The sequence below is a fragment of the Cherax quadricarinatus genome, chromosome 18 (assembly GCF_038502225.1).
Source record: "Cherax quadricarinatus isolate ZL_2023a chromosome 18, ASM3850222v1, whole genome shotgun sequence".
NCBI classification, from domain to species: domain Eukaryota; kingdom Metazoa; phylum Arthropoda; class Malacostraca; order Decapoda; family Parastacidae; genus Cherax; species Cherax quadricarinatus.
Genome location: NC_091309.1, coordinates 38,297,414 through 38,315,455, shown reverse-complemented (window position 1 = coordinate 38,315,455; position 18,042 = coordinate 38,297,414). Strand labels below are relative to the sequence as shown.

Sequence of the window (18,042 nt, the reverse complement as noted above, 5' to 3'; positions counted from 1 at the left end):
GTAAGGATAAAGGATACTTGAGTACCTGGAGAGAAGATTTTTTACCGGAAATCCGCCCAAATTTACGGATGCAAAATCCTGTCTTACAAATCTGCATGAGTTCAATGACAGATATAAAACAAGAGAGACATGAGAGGAGGTACAGCACCATCTGGGATTGCAGGAAAGCATTTGTTGCAGTAACACACCAGAAACTAGCCTATAAATTAGAGGAACAGGAAGGGTTAGAAGACAGAGTACATCAGTGGGTCAGGATCAAAGAGATACACATGGAAGTTGAAGAAACAAACTTCAGTCACGGTAAGGAAATATATCGTTAGACTCAGGGCGGCTGAAAAGTGGAATGACTTGAATGAGGCAGAGAGGGAGGCAAAGTCAGTACACAACTTCTAGAGTAGATAAGAGAGGTCTCAAGAGTTCAGAAATCAGTTATGTCAATCAGTCTAGAAGACGAGGCCAGGAGCTCAGTCTCGAGCCATGCAAATATAACTCCGTGAAGATTGAAGGTATATTGATACTAATGATATGGATAAAAGGACATCCTTATTGGATACGTTTCGGTCCTGGAACCTTGGTCACTCCAAATGATGCACGAGAGTGAGAGAACCCAGTTTAAATATGCGCAAGACAATAAATTACCCAAATGTTGCACAAGTGTCTCAGTCATTAATCTGTTGGTTTTCTGAACCATTTATATAACAATATATAAAATAAAGAATCCTTGTCAGTGGTCAGGTGAAGACGTCAGATCACGTAATTTTTATGTCAGGTGGCAGCCAGGAAGCAGAGTAGCCTGGAACAACATCATATGTGCAAGAGTAGCTGAGATGATGTATGTGCCAGATCTTTGCTCTCTGGAATTGGGAGTAGCTATTGATGCTTCAGTACAGTTTTGCTTATCCATGCTGGATTCTCTGTAGATCGCTTTTGCTTCATTCCTGTGCACGAAGTGACCCTCTGTAGATCCATGAAAGACACGAGCTTTGTCGGGATCGTCTCGGTTACAAGGAATTTTTTTTTTGTACGTGAACCCATGTGGAACGATTCTTGTTGCGGTACCCCGCATGATACAGTGTGCACTCTGCTTCACTGCTGAGTATCACCGGGGTTTTGCTTCCTGGTAAGGTCTCTGATGGAAGACGTGACCATGGCAGCTCCGCCGATATTGCTTCTAGAAAGGTCCTCTTTGCTTCTGGATTTTCTGTAGTCTTATGAAAGGTGTCTCTGAACATTAAAATGGTATAAAATACCGACAGATTGTTAGGTAAGACACATATGCAACAGTTAGGTATCTTTATTTCGAAACGTTTCGCCTACACAGTAGGCTTCTTCAGTCGAGTACAGGAAAGTTGATAGAAGCAGAAGATACTTGAAGACGATGTAATCAGTCCATCACCCTTAAAGTTTTGAGGTGGTCAGTCCCTCAGTCTGGAGAAGAGCATTGTTCCGTTGTCTGAAACAATATGAAGTTGAAGTGACAGAATGGGGCCTTATATAGTGCCAGGAGGTGAGACGTAGGTTGCTTTGGGAGGGCAGGTCCCTCTCAAACCCAGCCGTTCTCACTAGTAGAGGTTGTCGAAGTTGATGGTCTGTACCAAGATACCCTTGTGTTGCAGTGTCTGACAGAATGAACAATGCTCTTCTCCAGACTGAGGGACTGACCACCTCAAAACTTTAAGGGTGATGGACTGATTACATCGTCTTCAAGTATCTTCTGCTTCTATCAACTTTCCTGTACTCGACTGAAGAAGCCTACTGTGTAGGCGAAACGTTTCGAAATAAAGATACCTAACTGTTGCATATGTGTCTTACCTAACAAAGGTGTCTCTGTTAGGTGACTTGCATATCTTATGTATCCTGTGTTATCTCATTCTCTTGTACCAGGACCTAAAATGCATCCAGGAGCTAAATGTATCCAGTAAAGATGTCCTTAGGTACCATGACAAAAATGTATCCAGTAAAGATGTCCTTAGGTACCAGGACATAAATGTATCCAGTAAAGATGTCCTTAGTGTATACACCTCTGTCTTTTTTATCCACAACTCGCTGTACACAAAATTTTGGACAAGATGAGACCCGAAGCTACGCCAAGTTTAAGATAATATTTAAAATTACTATCTTCCACTCCAAATATGTTTGAAGTGAACATGATCTCAAGACCTAAACTTACTCAAGAAAAAAAAATGCCGTAAGTGCTAGGTCACGTGTCTCGAACCTCGTCCTTTCGGTATCACATAAAAGATTTCCACCATGAACAAGATATATATATTTCAATTAAGATGTTCTTTCAATATCTCCTGTATATATGAATCAACATAGACAAATTTTTAATATAATTTGTCTTAGAGGCAACATTTCTCGTAGTGAATTCTTAAGTTATGGCCTATTAGCTCGTTCGTCAATCGGTGACTGGATGTAGATCGGGTCTTGGCACAAGCATAAATATACTGATACAAGTGTCAAACTGATCACTGAAATGGTAAATCACTGACAGAAAATAAAGGTAAAGGGAAAAAGATCTTTATATTTCGATCTCAAATGCAGTCCTTCTTCAGCAGATCTGAAGAAGGACTGTATTTGAGATCGTGAAGATCCCTTTGACTCGGTTTACTTCCCGTCCACATAAACATCGTCAGTCGAGGCGCAGCTGTGTAGTTACTGGTAGGCATTCCCAGTAATGGCGTGGGTACCGGTAGTAGTGGCAGAAGTGTATAGATTATGCTAAGCTTGAACACGCGCGCACACACACAAGCCCATAATGGAGTATGTAGCACCGGTTTGGAACCCCGTGCTGCACATCAAGAAATTAGAGAAAGTGTAAAGATATGCAACAAGACTAGTCCCAGAGCTATGGGGGAATGTCCTACGAAGATAGGTTAAGGGAAATCGGCCTGACGACACTGGAGGACAGGAGGGTTAGGGAAGACATGATAACGACATATAAAATACTGCAAGGATTGATAACGTGGACAGAGACGAAATGTTCCATAGATGGTTCACAGAAACAAGGGGTCACAGTTGAAGTTGAAGACTCAGATGAGTCAGAGGGATGTTAGGAAGTATTTCTTCAGTCACAATGTTGTCAGAAAGTGGAATAGTCTGGAAAGTGACGTAGTGGAGGCAGGAACCATACATAGTTTTAAGATGAGGTTTGATAAAGCTCATGGAACAGGAAGAGAGAGGACCTAGTAGCGAGCAATGAAGAGGCAGGGCCAGGAGCTATGACTCTATCCCTGCAACCACAAATAGGTAAGTACACACACACACACACACACACACACACACACACACACACACACACACACACACACACACACACACACTGGTAACGACCACATTACACATCATAAAAGTCAACATCATAACCAATAAACAGCCTCATTGTCTGGTGAGCACGAATCACACGAAACAAGTGATAATGGCTCCGTCCAGAGTAATTTCTAGACATGTCACCAGGCACCGAGGTCACTACCTCACTGGGTTAACTTGGTCACGAGGTCACTACCTCACTGGGTTAACGTGGTCACGAGGTCACTACCTCACAGGGTTAACGTGGTCATGAGGTCACTACCTCACTGGGTTAACATGGTCACGAGGTTACCTGGTCACGAACTAAGTAAATCAAGAATTAAATGTCTGGAAATTGCTTAGACACGAGGTCAGAAGGGTCAGGTCACAGAATATCTAGATCGGGTCATGGAGTTATAAAGGCACCTGGTCACACATGCCTATGCATTAAGAGACGAAACAATTTAACAGTTAATGAAATATAATTATTATAATTTTTTTAGTGCGTCGTGACTGATGCATTTCCAATTAATTATCAATGGGTCGTCAGTTAGGTGGTTCATCTACAGCGCAACTTACAGTGACGACACAAGAGCCGAGACACCAGCCGAGACACCAGCCGAGACACCAGATACGATGACATGGGAACTGATATTTCGCACTTTCGTGTAGGTCAACAATACATAAACATTTGAAGAAATGACAAGTATTAGAGAATTTGTTTATATTTGAGCTAAATTAGCTGGGATTATCTGAGTACACTACACAGTAACACTACTGACGAGCGTTTCGCTCTGAAAAATCTTCGCTGTATAGCCCTTGTGGTTTAGCGCTTCCTTTTGATTATAACAATCTGATAAATCTTTATCAACAGCAAAACATTGACCTAATGAAGCTTATTCTGCAGTATGTGCCTTTTGTATGACCCTTAAGGGTTTAGCGCTTCGGTATAATAATAATAATAATAATGTTATCGGTAACGCCGTTAATATTTAGCCTGCCTCGAGGCAGGCTAAAATATCAATGACTTTAAATTTAAAATTTACAGAAAACCTACAAATAACTGTTCCTATGTACACTATTATTTTTCACATCAAGTTAGAGCTAAACTGTCGGTTTTCTCATCCATGTTTTTGAGAACTTTGCGTATTTGTAGTCCAGAGTTCATAGAAGAAGAAATATCCAAAATTTATGAAATAGCTAATGATCTAACGTAATTGATAAATCGTTTAAAATTGCTAGAAATACTTTTTACAATCCAGAAAGGGACAACCAACCTTATTTAATTAAAAATATGTTGGTTCTCCCTTACCATGAAAACTTGGTTGATATGCCTTCTCTTCTCAAGACTTTTAATATCAAAGTTGTATTTAAAAATCTTGATACAGTAAAAAAAGAACTTTTGATAACGAATTCCCCTCAAAATGCTGATGGGTGTGTCTAAAAGATTCCTTGTAAAATTTGAGAACTAAGATTAAAACAACATAAATATAACATTAGAACTGGACAAGATTCTGATGCTCTATTTATTCATGTGGGAGATTTTAACCATCCAATTGATTTTCAAAAGACTGAGAAAGTAGTATCAAGCAAGTCCATGGTCGACAGGAATATTATTGAATCATGTTTCATAAAAAGCAGTTTTGAAAATAATATGAATATTTCCTTTCGTTTATATAAATTGCATTCATTTATAATTACTAAAATTTGGGAAGAATTTAATGATACATTGGACAAGTAATAAATTTTAATTCTTGGGTAGAGTATTAGGTGTGTTTCACAGAGTCGGGTGTCGTCACGCGTGTGTGAGGTGTTGCTTTGTTGTGGGATGTGATGGTGAGGTGGTCTTGACCCTTTATATGCCTTTGATGCATTTTTATAGTTCCTTGATAATGTGAGAAGTCACGAAAGGGCTTGGAATTTCACTATTCTTTCACAGTGGTTGTTTTGCATATTCTGATATCACTTGTTTACTGTGATCTTATTGCTTATATATATATATATATATATATATATATATATATATATATATATATATATATATATATATATATATATATATATATATATATATAAATGTCGTGCCGAATATGTAAAACTGGTCAATTAGCAACAACTCATTTAAAATTAAGTCCTTTCTAAAATTTTCTCTTATACGTTTAAAGATATATTTTTTTTCATTAATGATAATGTAAAAATTTATAATTTTGCACCAAAAGAATCTTAGAAAACTTACCTAACCTTATTATAACAAGAATAATTTATTTTAGCCTAACCTAACTAAATATATTTTAGATTTGTTTACAATAATTTAATAAGAACATAAGAATGTAGGAACACTGCAGAAGGCCTACTGGCCCATACGAGGCAGGTCCTTATCAAAACGACATCTACCTAAAGCTACTTAAGAAATAACTCCCGTACCCCTTGACACCAATCAAACCCAGCCCCTCCCACTCATATATTTTCTCCAGTCTCTTCTTAAAGCTACCCAAGGTCCTAACCTCTATCACCCCACTGGGAAGACTGTTCCACGCATCTACAACTCTGTTAGAAAACCAGTACTTACCTATGTCCTTTCTAAATCTAAATTTATCCAACTTAAATCCATTATTCCTGGTTCTTACCTGGTTCGACACCCTCAGTACTTTATTAATGTCTCCCTTGTTCAAGCAGAATGCCCTATCCATGTATCTAACCTGGCTATCCCCAACAACAACAATATTCTTACCTTCCTTGTTGTCGTTCGTCGTGACGATCCCAGTAGTAGACTCACATTCGTCGGGTAGCACCGAGAATGCGTTGGAGGTTTCCACGGGAGTTTCCACAGCAGTCTCTTTCTTCTTCATCGTTTCTGGCTTTCCATTCGTCTTCTTGATCGTCAACTTCGTCGTCCCCTGCTGTTCAGCCACTGACCACGATCCCTTCTTGACCTGAGGACTCGAAACAGGAGGACTACTACGAATCCTCTTGTTTTCCTCGGTCAATCGCCGTATCTCCATCTTCGCTGCCCTCAATTCTTCCTTAAGTTGCTGGTAAAGTTGCTCGATGGAGGGCATCTTGGTTCAGTCCACGGGAGCAAACAAGACACTTCTTCACAGAGTTAAGTATAGGTCAGCACTCAAGAGCACACAAACAGGTCTTCACAGAGCTAAGTACACGTCACCACTGTGCTAAGTACACGTCACCACTGAAATATTTTTTTTTTCGTTAGGTTCAGAATGATTTTGGCGAAATCATTGCATACACAAATTTTCACTTGTCCTATATGGCAGGATGAGCGTTGCTATTTAAGCCAAGATCGCAAGTTCTGCCTATTCGGCACGACATATATATATACATATATATATATATATATATATATATATATATATATATATATATATATATATATATATATATATATATATATATATATATATATACCTCTGCCAGAGAGAGGCTGTGGGCATCCTGCTTTGTGTTTTTGGCACAATGTCGTCCAATCAGGAACACCTACCAGGATTATCATCAACAGGCTGGTGTGTGATTATCTGCTGCTCGTGTTGGAAAGGGCCAGAAGACTCTGCATTTCGTCTCTTCCTTCAGAATCAAGAAAAGTGTTGTATATGTGAATTCAGTGAGGGAACATAGCGGTCACCATGGGTAGGAGAGGTCGGTGAGGGGAGGCCTCATGGAGGAGGAGGAGGCGGAGGTTGAGGGGTAAAACTGTCCCCCCCTTCCCCTTTCCCCCTTCCCTAAACAGGCGCGCATACACCGTGTGTTAGTGTTACAACAATGGAGTGTTTGTTCACCGTGTGTATAGTGTATATAGTGTATAGTGCGTAGTATGTGCATGGTATCCGCATAGCATGTGTAGTATATAGCGGTGTGTCGTTTATAGTGGGGGTTGTGCACAGAGCATAGTGGTGTATAGTTCAATTCAAAGTTTATTCTCTATAAGGATTACAATGCTGAGTTTACAGAATTTGGTTATTGTGTGGTTTACATGTAGTAAAATATTGATTACAGAGTGTACCACTGTTGTTGTTGTTTGTCCGTCGATTCGACGAGGACCATCTAGTCATCCTGGGGTCGAAGTTGGTGGGTACGCAGATGACTTGTCAGGCCAATCCGCGCACGAAACGTTCTCTGGCAGTGTGGACAGGGAAGGGTGGCGGCATCGAGGGGTCTGATGGCTCTGGTCTTCCTCGCCTGCCTGCGCTGCTCAGCTAGTGAGATTCTGCTTGCCTCGCAGGATGTTGCCCCTTTCTGGACAACTGCTCGCCAGTCATTCCTGTCCTGAGCTATCAGCTCCCACATGGTGTGGTTGGTGTTGAAAGCTTTCAGAGCAGTCTTAAGGGTGTCCTTATAGCGCTTCTTTTGGCCTCCTTGAAAACGCTTCCCATGCTGCAGTTCGCCAAACAAGAGTTTCTTTGGCAGCCGGTGGTCTGGCATGCGAGCAACGTAACCTGCCCAGCGAAGCTGTGTCTGCATTAGGATGGTGTAGATGCTAGGCAGACCAGCTGTAGTCAGCACTTCTGTGTCTGGGATCTTATCTTGCCATTTGATGCCAAGAATTTTTCTGAGCCGTGTGGTGTGAAAGTGGTTCAACTTTCTGGCGTGACGTTTGTAGACAGTCCAGGTTTCGCAGCTATAGAGAAGTGTGGTGAGGACTATGGCTCTGTACACCTTGATCTTGGTGCTTGTGGTGATGCCTCGTCGGTTCCATACATTCTTGTGGAGCCTGCCGAAGGTGGCACTGGCTTTGGCAAGTCTGGCATTCACCTCATCATCGATGACAACGTTTCTGGAAAGGGTACTGCCGAGGTAGGTGAATTTGTCTATGGCGTTCAGTCGCTGCCCGTTGATGGTGATGTTTGGCTCAACATATGTCTTTCCCGGAGCAGGCTGGTGCATCACTTCAGTCTTCGTTGTACTGATTGTCAGCCCGAAGTTATTGCAGGCGTCAGAGAACTTGTCAACACTGTGCTGCATGGCGGCTTCTGAAGCAGCGTTGAGGGCGCAGTCATCAGCAAATAGTAGGTCATTGATGGTGTCAGTTGCAGCCTTGGTTTTTGCTTGAAACCTCCTGAGGTTGAAGACAGACCCATCTGTACGATACCTGATGCCGATTCCTGCGTCTGTGTCCCTGAATGCGTCTGTAAGCATGGCCGAGAACATCAGGCTGAACAGGGTGGGAGCAAGCACACAGCCTTGTTTCACTCCATTTGAGACTGGGAATGGTTTAGACGTCTCTCCGTTGTCTTGGACTCTGGCCAGCATTCCATCGTGAAGTTGGCGTACGATGGCGATAAACGTCTTTGGGCACCCATACTTTGCCATGATTCTCCAAAGGCCCTCTCTACTAACGGTGTCGAAGGCCTTGGTCAAATCGACGTAGGTGGAGTACAAGTCGGCGTTCTGTTCCTGACATTTCTCCTGTAGCTGTCTAGCAGCGAACACCATGTCGATAGTCCCGCGATCATTCCGGAAGCCGCACTGGCTTTCAGGTAGGAGTCCTTGCTTTAGATGTTCATTGAGCCGATTGAGTAGAACTCTAGCCAGGGTTTTGCCTGCGATGGAGAGCAGGGAGATACCACGGTGGTTGTCGCATGCCTGGCGGTTTCCTTTTCGTTTGTAGAGATGCGCGATGGAAGCATCTTTAAAGTCCTGAGGAACTGTCTCGTACTGCCATACAAGCTGGAAGAGTTGGTGAAGTTTCTCTACCAATGCCATTCCGCCTTCTTTGTAGACTTCAGCTGGGATGGCATCAGACCCAGGAGCTTTGCCACTGGACAGTTGACATATTGCTTGCTGAGTCTTCTCCAAAGTGGGGATGGCATTCAGCATCTCGTTGGTCGGAATCTGAGGTAGACGTTCGATGGCTTCATCGTTGATGGTGGATGGACGGTTCAGCACGCTGTCAAAATGTTCTGCCCATCTCTCTAGAATTTTCTCCTTGTCTGTGAGCAGCATTGACCCATCTGCGCTGAGGAGTGGTGATGTGCCAGAGGTGGTAGGGCCGTAGATTTCTTTCAGGCCATCATAGAAGTTCTTCATATCGTTTCTGTCTGCAAAGCCCTGAATCTCATCGGCTTTGTTGCTTAGCCAAGAGTCTTGCATTTCACGCATTTTTCGCTGGGTATTGCTGCGTATGTTTCTCAGTGCATCTTGCTTCTCTGTGGACTTTGGGTCGTTGATGTGGGCCATGTAGGCCTTTCGTTTCTCTTCCAGCAGCTGCTGGATTTCTGTGCAGTGTTCGTCGAACCAGTCCTTGTGCTTCCTGGTGATGGGTCCTAGACACTCCATGGCTGTGCTGTACACTGTATCACGGAGTGCGATCCATGCTGCTTTGACGTTTTGAACGTCCAGCACGACGGGCTTCAAGCGGGTTTCCAGGATTTCTGCAAAGGACTGATTGACGTTGGGGGCCTTCAGCTTGCCAACGTTCAGGCGTTTTGGTGGTTTCGCGCCCTGAGGGCATCTCCTGGGCTGGACACGGAGCTTGAGTTTCGAGACGATGAGGCGATGGTCTGTCCAGCATTCCGCGCCACACATGGCCTTCGTGACTCGTACATCCTGCCTGTCCCTCTTCCTGACGATGACATAATCAATGAGATGCCAGTGTTTGGAACGCGGGTGCATCCATGATGTCCTGTTACGGGTAGGGAGGCTGAAGACGGTGTTGGTGATCAGAAGTTCATGTTCGGCGCAGGTCTGAAGGAGCAGCAGGCCGTTGCTATTGCAGCTGCCCACCCCATGCTTTCCGATCACCAAGGATGATGAGCTTATCTGCACTGGGGACAGTGGTGATGACGGCGTTCAGGTCTTCATAAAACTTGTCCTTAACCTCATCTTGGTTGGTCATGGTGGGGGCATAGGCGCTGACAATAGTGGCAAACTTCTGTCCGCAGGACAAGGGGATTCTCATCGTCATAAGGCGATCGTTCACTCCTTTTCGTGGGCCAGCCAGCTTGCCAATGAGGGATGACTTCACTACAAAGCCAACTCCTGCCTCCCGTCTCTCCTCGGCTCCTCGTCCGGACCAAAAGAAGGTATAGCCTGCTCCTCTTTCGCAGAGTTCACCCTCGCCAGCAAGTCTAGTCTCACTTATGGCAGCGATGTCAATGCTGTATCTGGCGAGTTCGTTCGCGATGAGTGCTGTACGTCTCTGAAGTCTGTCTGAGTCGTCCCTGTCGAGAAGCGTACGGACGTTCCAAGTGGCAAGGTTGAGAGGTGTGATCTTGGTTTTCTTCTTTGATGTCTTGTAATTTCGACCGCATGTAGAAGGGTGCCCGCCAACCGCGGTAGGCTGGCTAGGGTTTCGTGGAGCAGGCAATGTTTGGGACACCTTTTCTAGTCCATTCCTCATGCCATGGAGGTGAGCAGTGATTACAGAGTGTACCACTAGAACACCTAGCATGGCAGTGATTACAGAGTGTACCACTAGAACACCTAGCATGGCTAAGCATTTCGGGCAGACTTAGTTTAATTCTTGATTTTAAAATATTACAAATTATGAGGTAAGTTGGTATTATGGCTAAGTGACTAAATACTAGTTTGTGAGTTTAGCAATGTGAATGCTTTTGTTTTGGCACAGTACATAGTTTCAGTATTGGAGTATCACAGGATTCATTATTTTAAGATTGAGATTAATATTTCTGTTTATGGTCAGATGGGTGAGTGAGTGTAAGTGTGAACCACCATGTGGTATTCGTGCAGTTAGTTGACAGGGTTTATCAGGGAGATAAGATGTTTTCTAATGGTAGTTTTGAAGGTGATGAATGTGTCTACAGTTCTAGAGCTCTCAGGTAGGGTGCTCCAGATTTTAGGGCCTTTGACATACATTGAATTTTTGTAAAGGTTTAGTCGGACACGGGGAATGTCGTAGAGATGTTTGTGTCTGGTGTTATGCCTGTGGGTTCTGTCACAACTATCAAGAAAGCGTTTTAGGTCAAGGTTGATATTGGAGTTTAAGGTCCTGTAGATGTAGATTGCACAGTAGTAAGTGTGGATGTACTGAACAGGGAGTAAGTTTAGATCTATGAAGAGTGGGGGGGTGTGTTGCCAGGGATGGGATTTAGTGATTATTCTTACTGCGGCTTTTTGTTGGGTTATTATTGGCTTTAGGTGTGTTGCTGCAGTTGATCCCCAAGCACAAATAGCATAGGTGAGGTATGGATAAATAAGTGAGTGGTATAGTGTGAGAAGGGCATTTTGCGGCACGTAGTATCGTATCTTGGAGAGGATCCCAACCGTTTTGGATACTTTTTTGGTTATGTGTTGGATATGGGTGCTGAAATTCAGGTTGTTGTCAAGGTATAGGCCTAGGAATTTGCCCTCATTATGTCTGGTAATTAGAGTGTTGTCGATCTTAATGTTAATTTGTGCATCTCCTGCTCTGCTACCAAACATAATATAGTAGGTTTTGCCAGTGTTAAGCGTAAGTTTATTGGCTGTCATCCAAGTCGATATTTTGATCAGCTCCTCGTTAACAATGGTGTTGAGGGTGGCAAGATTAGGGTGAGACATGACGTAAGCCGTGTCGTCAGCAAAGAGAATAGGTTTCAGGTGTTGGGATACGTTTGGAAGATCATTGATGTATATGAGGAAGAGCAGGGGACCAAGGACACTTCCCTGTGGAACTCCAGTATCAAGTGGCCGTGTTGTTGATGCTGTGTCTTTAATGGTGACATACTGATACCTATTAGTAAGGTAAGATTTGAAATAAGCAAGCGCATGGCCTCTTATACCGTAATGGTCAAGTTTGTGGAGTAGGATGCCGTGGTCTACTGTCTCAAAAGCTTTTCTTAGGTCAATAAAAATTCCTAGTGGATATTCCTTATTTTCCAATGCTGTGTAAAGCAGATCTAGCATTTTTATGATTGCATCATTAGTGCTTTTATTTTTCCTGAATCCAAATTGGCAGGAGTTGAGTATGTTTTGTGCCGTTATAAATGAATATAGTCTCCTGTGCACGAGTTTCTCAAAGATTTTGGATAGCAATGGTAAGTTTGATATTGGCCTATAGTTGTTTAAGTCTGTAGGGTCACCACCTTTATGTATTGGTGTAACCCTTGACATCTTGAGTAGTTTCGGGAAGGTGCTAATTTCTAGTGACTTGTTAAAAAGTAATGAAATAGCATGCGAAAGGACATGGGCCACTTGCTTGTACAGTAATGGTGGGACATGAGACAGATTCCCTGAGTTATTTTTAAGTGACTTCATAATCTCGGTGACTTCCGTGGGCTCAGTTGGTGCAAGATAGAAGGAATTTGGGAAATTCCCATCTAGGTAGTCCCCGGCATGGGCATTGGTATGTGGGATTTTATTGGCGAGATTAGATCCTATGGTTGAAAAGAAGTCGTTTATCTTGTTAACTGTGTCAGTGGGATGTAGTGGTGTTTCATTAGGTTTAGTTAGGACAACATTCTTGGTTTATTTCAGTTTGTGGGTCCCTAGAATCTGAGAGAGTGTTTTCCAGGTCTTTTTTATATCTCCTCTAGTGTCTGTGAATCTACTGGAGTAGTATAGCTGTTTGGCTTTCTTTATTACTTTGGTGAGAACTGATGAATAGTGTTTAAGAATATCTTTGTGTATTAAGCCCAGTCTATATTGCTTTTCATATTGGTGTTTCTTGTCAATGGATTTCAGAATGGTGCTGGTTAGCCATGGGCAACCAAGCCATTTGTTTGTGATCTGTTTCGTTTTTATAGGACAATGTTTGTTGTATAGTCTAAGTAATTTGTTAAGAAAAATGTCTGTCCAGTCATCAATACCATTGGCCTTGGAGAATTCTGTAGGCCAGTCAACAGTCTCTAGGTCAGCTGTGAACTTCCTTATTGAGGCCTCGTCATGGAGTCTAAATGAGACTTTGTTGTATTCAAGTGGTGGTTTACTAATGTTTGTCAGGAGGAAGGTAGGGTAATGGTCTGTAGTGCTATCTGTGATTATCCCTGATTTAAGGGGGGCTAGTATATTGGTCCATATGTGGTCTATTATGGTTGCACTTGTCTCAGTGAGCCTGGTTGGTTTAGTTATTGTTGGTATGAGAAGTGTGTTGTTCATATTGTTGATGAAGTCAGTTACAGGCTGATCATCTAGTATGCCAAGGTTGATGTTGAAGTCTCCAGCTAAGAGGAGGTGGTGCTTATTCATTTGTCTGTTTGTTATTAGTGACTTTAATTTCTCACTGAAATTTGGGATGTTTGTGTGAGGTATCCGGTAAATGGCACCCATTGTTATAGGTGTCTTAAGGTTTTTTACAGTAAAATTAGCAAAAATGTATTCCCCATATTCATCACTAAAGCAAGTGGTGCTAATACAAGATAATTGGTTAGAGTAATAGATTGCAATACCACCCCCAACTTGGTTTGGTCTGCAGTTGTGAATTGCTGTGTATCCTGGTAGAGGGTAGATATCTATTGTGTCCTGCTTAAGCCAGGTCTCAGTAAGAATAATGCAGGAGAAGGGTGTCTTTAGTGATTCAAGGAGTGCCAGGAGGTCATCATAGTGTTTGCTTAAGGACCTGATGTTGTAGTTAAGTACTGATAGACTTTTAGCATTGTTTAGGATAGTGCTGGCTTGTGATGCTGTGTAATAAAGGCAGTTACTTTCCAATAGGTTCTGATTGGGTGTCAGATTATGGAGGTTTAGATCAGGGTCAACGTGATCAATCATCTTCTAGGTTTATATTATGGTTGTCCTGGGAGGGAGTGAGTGCCCTACTCCACCTCATCACACATCTTCCACTTCTCCCTTTCCTCCACCGCCCACCACAAGGATGGGAGACCCCTATCCCCCTCCCCACCACCACCATGAACCACATGCGGTATGTGCCATGTGCCATTTTCCCTTCAGCCTGGGCTTACCACACAGTTTGAGGTATGGCAGATGAAGCCAGCCAGCCACAAAGCCAGGGAAACGGTGCTCCCAACAATGAAAGAAAAGGCACATGTCAGGTGTGTGAAGAGTTTCGAGCACGCAACAGGGATGGCCGCATTCTTGCACACAATGGGTGTGCGGGATCACATATGCCCCCAGCAGAGAGCAGCCCACAGCCTCCACAGGCAGATGGCAATTCCAATGGCAACCTCCTCACTTGCTAAAACCTTCTGTTGGCATTCAAATCCACTGCTAGCAGTACCCTATCCCATATCCCTAAAGCGGCTCGCCCATATGCAGCAGGGAAATTCACAGACCTTCTTAAGTAGGTGAATGGAGGTTCCACTAACTTAGAAGCCCCAGGCACCATCCAAGCATGGCGCAACCTACTCCTGTTCGGCAATGTCTGTCTTGCAGTTCCTGAGAGACAAGGCAAACTGCTAACCACGTCAGTTATCAAGGCAGTGCGCAACTACTCAAGAACGGATAATTATGTCCCTCTGCCCCATCATCGCAGGAATCACAGAGGTAGACCCAAGAAAAGTCCCACTGAAAACGAGAAAATCTGCCCACAGGTTAGCAAAAAAATTGAAGAAGGTAACACAGTGGGAGCAATCCGAATAATTACAAGTGACGACACTGTAGCCCCGAAAGATGAGACCACGACCCAAGCACTAAGAGACAAGCATCCAACCAGGGACACCGTAGCCATCAACAACAACCCTGAGGAAGACCCCATCACTGAACAATTAATTTTGCCAGAATCAGAAGTCTATAAAGCGATTGTGTCATTTCCAGCAGGATCTGCAGGAGGTTACATTGGAATTCGACCTCATCACCTCAAAGAGATGGTAAATCCAGTAATCGGTGCATCTGCATAAATTCTTCTCACCGAGTTAACAACTTTCGTCAACAACTGCCCGGCTGGGCGAATCCCAGAAGAAATTAAACCTTTCTTTTTTTGAGCCTTACTATGTGCCTTGAAGAAGAAGGATGGGGGAATCAGACTCATTGCGGTTGGAAACACTCTTCGCCGTCTCGTCTCGTTGCCAAAGCAGCAGTAAGAAACATTCGCCTAGCAGCTGCCAGTTTGCTCCAGTCACACCAACTGGGCTTTGGGGTCTCTCAAGGTAGTGAAGCTGCAGCTCATGTGGCAAGGGCCTACATCAGGGACCTACCAGAAGACAAGGCCATAGTCAAACTTGATTTTAGAAATGCTTTTAATATGGTGAGGAGAGATGCTGTCTTGCCAGCTGTTCGGGATCGGTTCCCCAGTTTTTTCCCTTCATTTCAGCCGGCTGCAGCAAACCCTCAATTCTTTGGTTTGGAGGACATGAAATTCTCTCATCAGAAGGTGTTCAGCAGGGTGACCCACTAGCTACACTTCTCTTCTGCTTGGCAGTAAGAGAACTAACTTCCAGCGAGCTCAACATCTGGTACCTGGATGATGGCACTCTGGCAGGTACTGAAGAGTCCCTGGTAGGGGACCTACAACTGGTGAAAACACAGGGAGAAGACTTGGGACTCATCCTCAATCCCTCCAAGTGTGAAATCGCGACAAACCAGGAAATAATGCTGTGCCAAGAATCCTCCCAGGAGTCTCTACTACCACCCCGTCCAACAGTACCCTCTCGGGAGCACCGCTGGGTCACCAGGCCATCGACACAGTCCTAAAGGACAAATTGAATGTCCTGATGAGAATGGAGGAGAGAATAAGCGATCTTGATGTCCATGATGCTCTGTATCTCCTCACAAGGTGCCTTACTATTCCAAGACTCACTTCCTGAGGTGTGTACCCTCTTTTGACAACCCAACACTCGACGAATATGATGCACACCTGAGGTCAACCTTTAAGAAGGCACTGAACCTGTCACTAGAGGATCAGCAATGGGATCAGGCAACCCTCCCAGTGTGACTGGGAGGTATAAGGGTGCAAAGTAACGCATATTGCTTTACCTGCTTTTTTGTCTTCATGTTTGGTTTCCAGTGCATTAGTCAAGAAGATTGTTCCCGAACGCTTGAGAGACGTGGTAGGAGCTCAAAACCCCAGGTTTACTGAAGCAGCGATTTGGTGGAACACCCTTACAGATTCCTCCAGTAGACCAGCTCCTCCCAAAGAACACAAACAGCCCCACTGGGACAAACCGATCATGGAAAAAATCGCTAACACAATGCTCTCCAACGCCTCAGGAAAGGACAAAGCTCGTCTCCTGGCAGTGAAGGCACCAAACTCAGGAGATTTCCTGTTAGCTGTTCCCAATTCTTCCTTGGGCACTCGACTAGACCCACAGGCCATAGGCTCTTCGCCTAGCCGCCCCCATCCTCAACGAACATAGGTGTATTTGCGGCAGGGCGACAGCTGATCAATTCGGACTTCATGGTCTCGTGTGTGACACAGCAGAAGGGATGTATGCCAGGCATGAGGAGGTCAGTGACATCATAAAGAGAAGCTTCACCACAGCCCGTTGCCCAGCTCAACGGGAACCCCAAGTGCAGAGGTCTGATGGAAGTCAAAAGCGTCCTGATGGAGCCACTCTGCTATCCTGGAAGGATGGAAAGCAGATTGCCTGGGACTACACCTGTGCTGCCACATTGGCAGACACCTACTTGCCATGCTCCGTAGTGGAAGGGGGTGGAGCTGCCAGCCACAGGGAGACCCAGAAGATCCGCAAATATGAAGACCTTCCCCCTTGCTATAACTTCATCCCAATAGGGTCGGAGACCCTTGGAGCATGGGGCAAGCGTGCTCTAAAGTTCATCAAAGAGCTGGGTGAAAAGCTCATCATAGAAACCAAGGACCACAGGGCGACCAGCTTCCTCTTTCAGAGACTCAGTGTTGCGATCCAGAGAGGAAATGCCTGCAGCGTTCTGGGCACGCGGCCCACCGCCGGGGAGCTGGACGAAGTATTCGAGATGTAGCTCTGAGTTACCTATGTTGTTTTACTTTCTATTGTATCTTTGTGAATGTTTTGTCAATGTATTTTGTCTTTAAATAAAATATTATTAATTAAATATAGGGGGTGGTAGGAGAAAATTCTCAAACAGCATCAGGGAGAACCTTGAGTGTTCCCTGAAGCAAGTTTATTCTTTTCTCTGAGGATAAGGGTCCCTAGGACAGTTCTAGAGGTGGTACCTCCCTACATATATATATATATATATATATATATATATATATATATATATATATATATATATATATATATATATATATAATGTCGTGCCGAATAGGTAAAACTGGTCAATTAGTATGAACTCATTTAAAATTGAGTCCTTCCTAAAATTTTCACTTACACATTTAAAGATTTTTTTCATCTATGTTTATAGTAAAATTAATGATTTTGTATTAAAAGAACCTTAGGAAACTTAACTAATATTATAACAAGCGCTGTTTAATTTACGTTACTTCAACTAAATATATTTTATATAAGTTTACAGTAATTTAATAATAAACAAACACAATGAAATATATTTTTTTCGTTAGGTTCAGAATGATTTTTGCGAATTAATTGCATACACAAATTTTCACTTGTCTTATTCAGCAAGAAATTCGTTGCTATTTAAGCCAAACTCGCAAGTTTTACTTATTCGGCACGACACACACACACACACACACACACACACACACACACACACACACACACACACACACACACACACACACACACACACACACACACACACACACACACACACACACACATACACACACACACACACACACACACACACACACACACACACACACACACACACACACACACACATACACACACACACACACATACACACACACACACACACACACACACACACACACACACACACACACACACATACACACACACACACACACACACACACACACACACATACACACATACACACACA

General features: G+C 43.5%; 1 protein-coding gene across 10 annotated transcripts in view; it reads left to right on the top strand.

The window, feature by feature from the left end:
• Window positions 1–18,042, top strand: part of LOC128689495 (uncharacterized) — a 755,803-nt gene that overhangs the window by 734,406 nt on the left and 3,355 nt on the right. The window lies entirely within an intron of this gene.